Source organism: Myotis nattereri, assembly GCF_964212035.1.
Source record: "Myotis nattereri genome assembly, chromosome: 8".
Taxonomy (NCBI): domain Eukaryota; kingdom Metazoa; phylum Chordata; class Mammalia; order Chiroptera; family Vespertilionidae; genus Myotis; species Myotis nattereri.
Genome location: NC_138083.1, coordinates 44,552,971 through 44,561,600, shown reverse-complemented (window position 1 = coordinate 44,561,600; position 8,630 = coordinate 44,552,971). Strand labels below are relative to the sequence as shown.

Sequence of the window (8,630 nt, the reverse complement as noted above, 5' to 3'; positions counted from 1 at the left end):
TTAAAACAACACACATTTAATGGAAAAAATAATAAAGGGAAAAAATAAATGAGACTTGGTGGGAATGTGGCATGCTAAGCATTCAGAGCTCAAGGAATTATCTAAGTGAATTCTAGATTAAGTTAGCGCTAGCAGAGGCAAGGCAATGAGGTGCAGGCTTTGAGCAGATGGTAACAGGTCTGCATGGCTCTTCATTGTCTTTATTTGTCTAACTGTAGGGACTACTGATGGAACATTGTGTCAGCATGTTTTAAAATGCCATTTTCCTAAAAATTGCATTTAGCACTTACAGATGGATCCATTTTCTGAACAAGCAGAGTGGAATAACAGAATATCAAAGATAGGAGTCTGCAGGCTGGCTGTGAATTTGAAAACTTAACACCCATTGAGGTCAGTTGCCGTGGTCATTATGACATGGAGGTTGGGGACTTTTAGAAGGATATTTTATTTCATTATCAAACATTCTCATTCTTGAATTTTAATTTTTAAAATGAAAATGAATGGAGAAAAGAAAAGTGGTTCTGATTCAAAACATAAGAGAAGAACAATATTGTGAATATCTAATAGTTTCTCCATGTGTATAACAATCACGGAAGATAGTGCCATGAAAAACAGAACAAAACACACATTTATTCCTTTACACTTCTTGAGGGCAGGAGTCTGAGCTGAATGGTATGGAACTAAAAGCAATGTGTTGGCGGGGCAGCTTCCTAGAGGCTCCAGGAGAGGCCTCGCTCCTTGCCTCTAGATGCTGCAGTCACTCCAGTCTCTGCTGTCATCTTAATCTCACCTTCTTCCTCATCTGTGGTCAAAGCTCCCTCTGCCTCCCACTTTTAAGGACACATTATATTCAGTGCCCATGTGGATAATCTAGATAATCTCCCCATCTCAAGATCCTAAACTTACTGGTAATCTCATCTGTGAAGACTTTTGCCATACAAGGCCACATTTACAGGGTCTAGGGATTAGGACCTGAACACGTTTGGGGGGTCATGATTCAGCCTGGCATTGTTTGGTGAACTCAGACATCTGATGAATCATCAAGTATAGTTGCTTTAAGATTGGAGGGTGGCCTTGGAGAATAATGTAGTAATATGCCCTTTCCCTTGAGGGGAAATATGATCAATGCTAGGATCGGCTCCTGAGCTTTTTCCTAGATTGATTGAACTCTATCTCTGGGGTTACCTGGGCCCACGGCAACCTTCTTTGATTATGGTCTGAAATGCAAATATGTTTCCAAAGTACTGTTGTGGAAGAAAAACTTTTCCTCTGCCTTCTTAGGTTTAGTGCTCAAGGGCCCGCAAATTAATCTGACAAAAGTGGTGGGGGTTGGGGGGGGGAAGGAATGGGGGGGGTTAATTACATATGTATGCATGGGAGTTCACAGAGTAATGTGACTCAAGGAAACTGTTAAAATTTGGAACTTCTATACCATCTTAGTAGGGAATGGGGAAAGGCAGGGGGCACTTTGGGAAGAACAAATGACTTCTTGGGTTGGGGCAGGGGAATAAAGAGCATGCATGGAAAAACAAATGACTAATTACAAAGATAAATGAGCCCTTAAGAGAATATATAGGAGATTGGATAGGTTTGGGACAATGTCTTTTTGGGTGTGGTGCCAACTTCTTCCTGAGAAGATTAAAATTGCTCTGGGGAGAGAATTTATAACAATTGTTTTCTTTTGGGAGACTCTGCTTTTAGGCAGGTAAGGACTTCAGGATCTCAAATGCCTTCAGCTCAAAATAATTTTTATGCCACAATGGCTCCTTTTTGAGCCCTTCAGTACCTAGAGATCTGCAGGGTTTTTTCCAGCTCATAACTCTTCACTTTTGAGTCTTCTGCATATACCATATATGTGTTCCTTGTTAAAGGACACATTTATGTTGCATGGAGAGAATAAACACATACTTTGGGGCCAATGTATCAGTAGGGCTGTTCTTTTAGAATAAGAAAGATGTATAACAAATTAGGTCACAGAGGAGGCAAACCAGGACAGAGGACAGACTTTCCAGGCACTGAATCTATAATCCACCTTCTGTACCATGCCCATGGGCACTGGCCCTGGCTTCCTTGCCTGGATTTGATTGCTGTCTAAATACTCAGGCTTGAGTGAGTCTGCAAGTGTGGCTTGCTTTACTTCTCTCTGGTCTGGGGCCTGGGTCACCTCCTAAGCCTCCCTGCTTGTTCGTACACATCTGATCAGCTCTTCCTGTATACTCTATAGGAATCTGGGGCTTAAATTGCTCTATTGTTTTAAAAAGTACATACCCTTAGTTGCATAGTTCTCATGTGTAAACCTTAATGATGCAATTTAATACTCTTAGGAAAACCATCTAAACTTCATTGGGAACACCAGAGCGATGAGTCACCAGAAAGCCTTTCAGGAAAAGGGAGGTGACTGGGTCCCTGGGCTCATCATTCACTGGCATATCCGTTATCTCTCCTCTGCAGATGAGCCATTGTCCTTCAGACAGGAAATAGGATGTTGGTGGGTGGCCCCCAAGAGTACACAGATTTTGAAGCAGGAAAATGACAGAGCAATGTGGGAGGGATCCAGGTAAGGGATCCTGTGGTCAGGGCCACAGTGGCATCATCCCGCCAGCCTATCCCACACCTTCACCAGCCACATTCTGAATGGCAGGCTATTCTTACTGCCTTTTACTTTCTGCTCACCTCTTTTAAAAATATATATATTTTTATTGTTTTCAGAGAAGAAAGGAGAGGGAGATAGAAATATTGGTGATGAGAGAGAATCACTGATCGGCTGCCTCCTGCATGCCCCACACTGGGGATGGAGCTGGGGATGAAGCCTGCAACCCGTGCACGTGCCCTGACCCGGAATTGAACAGTGACCTCCTAGTTCATAGGTCAATGCTCAACCACTGAGCCATGCTGGCCAGGCTCTGTTCACCTCTTGAAAGCTGACTTTCATCACCATCTACATTTATTAAAATTTTCACTCATTAGCTCTTAAAAACCACCCTCTTTCCGTCACAGCTTCCTCAAAAACATATAATAACAATCACTTTCTCCTCCTTGGAGATTGCTAATTGTTATGGGTTGAACTGTGTCCTCCCAAAAGGTAAGTGAGGTACTAACCCCCAATATCTGTGAATCTGACCTTATTTAGAAATCATGTCATTGTAGAAGTAATCAAATTAAGATGATACATTAATTTGGTTCTTAATCCAATATGACTGGTGTCCTTGTAAGAAAAGAGAGGGAAAAGGGGAATGGGGGCGGGGGATGTAGAAGAAGGTAAACTGAGAATAAATGGTGATGGAAAGAGACTTGACTTGGGGTGGTGAACACACAATGTAATATACAGATGATTTATTATAGAATTGTACACCTGAAACCTATACATTTTATTACCCAATATAACCCTAATAAATTTGATAAATTAAAAAAAGAGAGAGACACACACACACAAAGAAAGAAGATGGCCATGTGACAATGGGGGCAGGGTTGGTGTGATGTAGCTACAAGTCACATAGCTGGCAACCACCAGACAAGGAAGGATTCTCTCTTACAGGCCTCAGAGGAAGCATGGCCCTGCCAACACCTTGAGTTTGGACTTATAGTCCCTAGAATTTTGAAACAGTAAGTCTCTGTTGTTTCAGGTCATTTAATTTATGGCATTTTGTCATGGCAGCCCTAGGAAATTAATATACTAATCTTAAACATATTGTGATCTTGCAGGGCCTGGTTCTCTATCCTCCTCTCTAACAAGTTCTCTCTGACTCCTTTTCTGACTCCTCTTCCTCCTCCTGGTCTCCCGTGCTAAGCATTGACCAGGGTTTTGTACTTCAGTTTCAGGTCTCTATTTATAGAGTTGGTCCTCTTACTCATTTCAACACAAATGGAATGAATTTGAAATAACTTCTCCTGAGCGTGTCTAACATTTTTATTTATTTATTTATTTTTCTTTCTTTATTATTATTTTTTAACATTTTTATTTTCTGTAGAATATATTCAACCTGGATGTCCTACCAGTGTCTTGAATTAACTTTGTCTAAAACTAAACTAATCTGTGATGACCTCTTCCCTAGCCCCCTTCTCATTCACCTGACTTCCTCATCTGCCCACAGCTGTGACCCTGCTGGTCTAGTCATCCAGATAGGAAATCTTGTATAGTCTCATTTTTATTTTTTATTTTTCTTTCTTTCTCCTCATCCTTAACTGGTTGCCAGGTTCTATTGGTTCTACTTCTTGTCTCACATCCCTTCTAATTTCTGTCACCATTCTGAACACTCATGTGCCCACAGTTCATATTTTTCTGTCCTGTCTTGTTACTCACTACTCTTTCTTGTGCTGGGCTGCAGCAAATGCTGTAACCTTGTCTTAAGAGCACCTACAGGACAGGGGACTTTCCAGTCTCTTGGTCAGGGAGCCACCTTCAGTGACCAGGGACAAGATAGAGGCTTCAGCCTGCAAAGCTGCATGAGGTCTCAAGGGGTGAAAATAAAAGCCAAGGATGGAAGGGTACAGCTGGCTCTGGTTACTATTTCCAACTAGGTCTGAGCCCTTGGATTTGGTCTGATCCATGGACTCTGACCGCATTTCATCCTTTGCTTCCATGGTATCCCTACCATCCCCTATGTGTTTTTTCTTTTTAAAAAAATTGTGAGAGAGAGAGAGAGAGAGAGAGAGAGAGAGAGAGAGAGAGAGAGAGATTCATTGTTTGATTCTTGTATGAGCCCTGACTGGGGATGGAACCCACAACCTTGGTGTATTGGAACGATGCTCTAACTAGGTATCTGGCCAGGGCTCCACCCTCTATCTTGACCTGCAACTCCTATCCAGAGCATTGGGAACATTTCTAAAAACTAGTCAATAAAAAGACCCCTTTATACCAATATAGGATACAGACAGAACACGATTTATTTTTGAGTATGGGTATCAGATTGCATGCAGGCAAGCAATCTGTGAGAGATGACTAAATATGCACAGAATTTCACACAAATTTATATAGTAAAGTAGAAGAAGAAACATGTGAAACTTCTTCTATCTCCTCCAGAGACAAATGAATGGGCCTTGTCTTAGTCTCTTGTACTCCTCCAGAGAGACTCCTCAGGTCATTTCAGAGGGATGTGTTTGCAGTTCCAAGAGTCAGAAGGCTTGTGACCTTGCAGTGTAAAATCGAAAGGTCAGGCCTATTATTGGAACTATTATGTCTTCAAGGAGACACCTCAAGGAGAGGGCTGGGGAGCAACTGCCTACTCCATTTTACTAACCAAAGAAAATTTCATTTACCCTTGCAGCATGAATTCCTGTCTCTTCAGTACACGCTATGCAACAGAGCTGCAACATTTAACAGCAGACCTACTGCTTGACTCAGCCCATGTAAGGGAGAATGCTTAAAGCTCAGTGAGGGTGCCCTATCCTGTCCTAGGGTGACCCTGATGCCAGAGTTGCCCTAGAGCTGGCTGTGTATTAGACCATCTTGGGAGTTAAAAAAAAAAAAGAAAAAAGACTGGGCCCCTCTCCCAGATACTCACGTTAGTTTGTCTTGGTTGGGTTGAACACATTTTTTTTTAAGTTCCTCAGAGGATCCTAATTTGCTGTCAGGTGGAGATCCGGGCTCTACCCAAAGGATTGGCACCACCAGAACCTGAGAAGTGCTTCCTGGTCTCCCTGTTGAGTAAATCTCTTTCTTTGGTTCAAATAAAAATGCTTCCTCTAGCTAAGTCCACCAGAGGACTCTGTTAAATTCAGACCTGTGGCCAATTTGAGGGTCACTCCGTGGAATCCAAGCTGGTAGTCTCTGGCCAATTCTTAAAGCCTTTTCAGGGCTGTTAACAGGCAGTTACAATCATGAACTAAGAGTGTTTGATGCCCTGAATCCATTTCAGGGGGAATTTCCCCCCTAAAGATAGTAGGAAGTCTGGGGCTGCAGAATCACGGCTCAGAAATTTATTTTATTTGCTTTGGTTCCATAGAGGAAGGAAAATTTTTATTTTCCTTTTATCTGATGAAATAAATTTCTAGACCTAAGATGAAGCCACGCCTGCTTGGAGTGCCACATCAGCAAAGTGAAACTTAGATAAATTCTCTGCTGGAACAGAAATGCAGTGTATTTACTCAGCCTGTTTAACTGGACTTCCTGTTCGTCTGACTCAGCTATCCTGACCCAAATAAGAAGACCACTAAGCAACCAATCAGCTGAAAAAAAAAACCACACACACAAATAACTTCCACGTTTACTCCATAAAAACCCTTAGTCTGCTAGCAACTTGGAGCTCATTGCTCCTGTAACCCTGTAAATTAAACATATTTAATTTAATTTCACCCCTTGAGACTTCATGCAGCTTTGCAGGCTGATGGGGTTGACCCCCTAGCCACTGATCTTCGATCCCCAGGAAACCTTGAGTTTCCTGGCTTGCAAGTTGAAAATCTTGCAATAAACTTATATTTCTGTTTTGTTTTACTCAGTGTGCAGTTATTTTTCTTTTTTAAAAAATTTAAATTTGAATTCATTGGGGTAACATTGGTTAATAAAATCATATAGGTTTCAAGTGTACAATTCTATAATAGATCATTGTATATTGTATGGTATGTTCACCACCCAAGGTCAAGTTTCCTTCAGTCACCATTCATCTTCCCTTTGCCTTCTCCTACCTGCCCCCAACCCCTTTCCCTCTGGTACTCATCATACTATTGTCTGTGTCTATTAGTTTGTGTGTGTGTGTGTGTGTGTGTGTGTCTTAATCTTTTCACCTTTTACCCAATCCCCCAATTTCCCTTCCTCAGATAGGTCAGTTTGGGTTTTGACATACCCTTGTAGGTTCTCAACTGAGGCTTTGTAACAAAAGAGAAGATTAACAAGATAAAAACAAGCAGAAATTTATCAACATGAACATTATACAAGTAACACATGGGACTCCACAGATGAGTGACTCTAAGGGTGGTTAGAACTTGTGTTTGTCAACGCAAGAATGTCCAAAGTTGTAGAAAATTTTTATGAGTTTATTTGAACCAAACAATGGATACACCTAGAAACAAAGATCTCAACAGACTGAGAAAACTGCCTTTCAGAATGACAGTTTGCTTTTATGCATTTAGAAATAACTGGTTTTGTCCCTGTACCTGATGGAGAACTGGAGCTCTAAGAAGAGGTCCCCCACCTTCCAGCTGGGAGATACAGCCCACCTCCAGGCTGAAGTTCACACTGGCAGCCATGTGCCCCTGCGACTGTTCATGGACCACTGTGTGGCTATACCAATGCCAAACCGGAATGCCTCCCCTTATCACACCAATGTGGACTTCCATGGTTGTCTCGTGGATGGCCTCTCCGATGCTTCATCCACTTTCAAAGCACCCAGACCGGGGCCAGAGACTCTCCAGTTCACAGTGGATGTGTTCCACTTCGCTAATGACTCCAGAAACATGATATATATCACCTGCCATCTGAAGGTCACTTCAGCTGACCAAGTCCCAGACCAACTAAACAAAGCCTGTTCCTTCAGCAAGTCCTCCAACAGCTGGTCCCCAGTAGAAGGCACTGCTGTAACAAGGGCAGCTGTGGCATTCCAACTCGTTCCAGGAGACTGGTGGGACAGGGGCAAGAGTCTGCTTCCCGCAGGTGCAGTCACGTGACAGAAGAGGCAGATGTCATGGTGGGGCCACTGATCTGCTTGGGAAAGACTGGTAACCCTGACGTGGAGGAGTCGACCTCTTCGCTCACCTCTTTGATGCTGGGGTTAGTCCTAGCAATGGTGGCATCCCTGACTCTGGCCAACATTGTTCTGGGTCTTGCCAAGTGGCGTCGGGCTGCTTTCCACCCTGGGAAGTGACCTGTGTATGCTCCCCAATAAAAGAAGTGTGAACAAAAAAACAAACAAAAAAAAAGAAATAAGGATGGAACATAAGGAAGATTAAATAAAAGTTGGAGAAAGCAAGGTGGGGATTGGATTACCAGATAGTTAATAATGTTATGTGCTCTTTTGAGGGTGGTTACACCTCAGAGGGGTCTGAAAAAGAGGATTACTCTGACGTTTCAAAGATGTGTTAACATAGATGCACAAGAACAGTGGACATGGCTTGCTTAAGGCAAAGATAAACCTCTTATTAAAAAGTTATATGCCATGACTAACCACCATGACCTGCCCAGTTAGGAATTTATGATCAGATCACTTTTGACATTGTTTTCCCTCACTTGACTTGTCAGTTTTATTACAGAACTCCCCCCACCCCTGCCTTTTGTTTTTTGTCCAAAGGTTAAAGAAAGTACCAGGAAAAGAAAAAGTGTTTGGAGGCTTCCAGGAGGAGAAGACAAGTTATGGAATATGACCAGGAAAGGGTGGTAAGTTTTGTTATACAGATTTAAAGTAGTGCCTTATCCATTGATGAGTCTTTTGTGATTTAAGAGTCATCCTTCTCTTCCTGACAAAAAGACAGAGACACAGTCTTACAAATGAATATTTTTAATTGAGTTTTTAAAAAATAAATGTAAATTTCTTTTGCAAAATGGAAACTTATGTTCTGTCTTTAGAACTTCTCTTGTGACTACTAAGTTTTAAATAATTGACTCAAAAGAATTCTTCATCCAGAGAGGCATATTTTGGAACGCAATGTCCTATAGTTAGTTCTTTTGTGCATGGGAACTGATTGACTGGTTCCACCAGACA

The 8,630-nt window shown here is 42.0% G+C and overlaps 1 pseudogene across 1 annotated transcript; it reads left to right on the top strand.

Moving 5' to 3' along the window:
• The first annotated feature begins 7,074 nt into the window (after nucleotides 1-7,074).
• LOC308522930 (zona pellucida sperm-binding protein 3-like) lies at nucleotides 7,075-7,796 on the top strand (annotated as a pseudogene). Its single transcript has one exon. The product of its transcript is annotated as a zona pellucida sperm-binding protein 3-like (transcript).
• The last annotated feature ends 834 nt before the right edge of the window (nucleotides 7,797-8,630 follow it).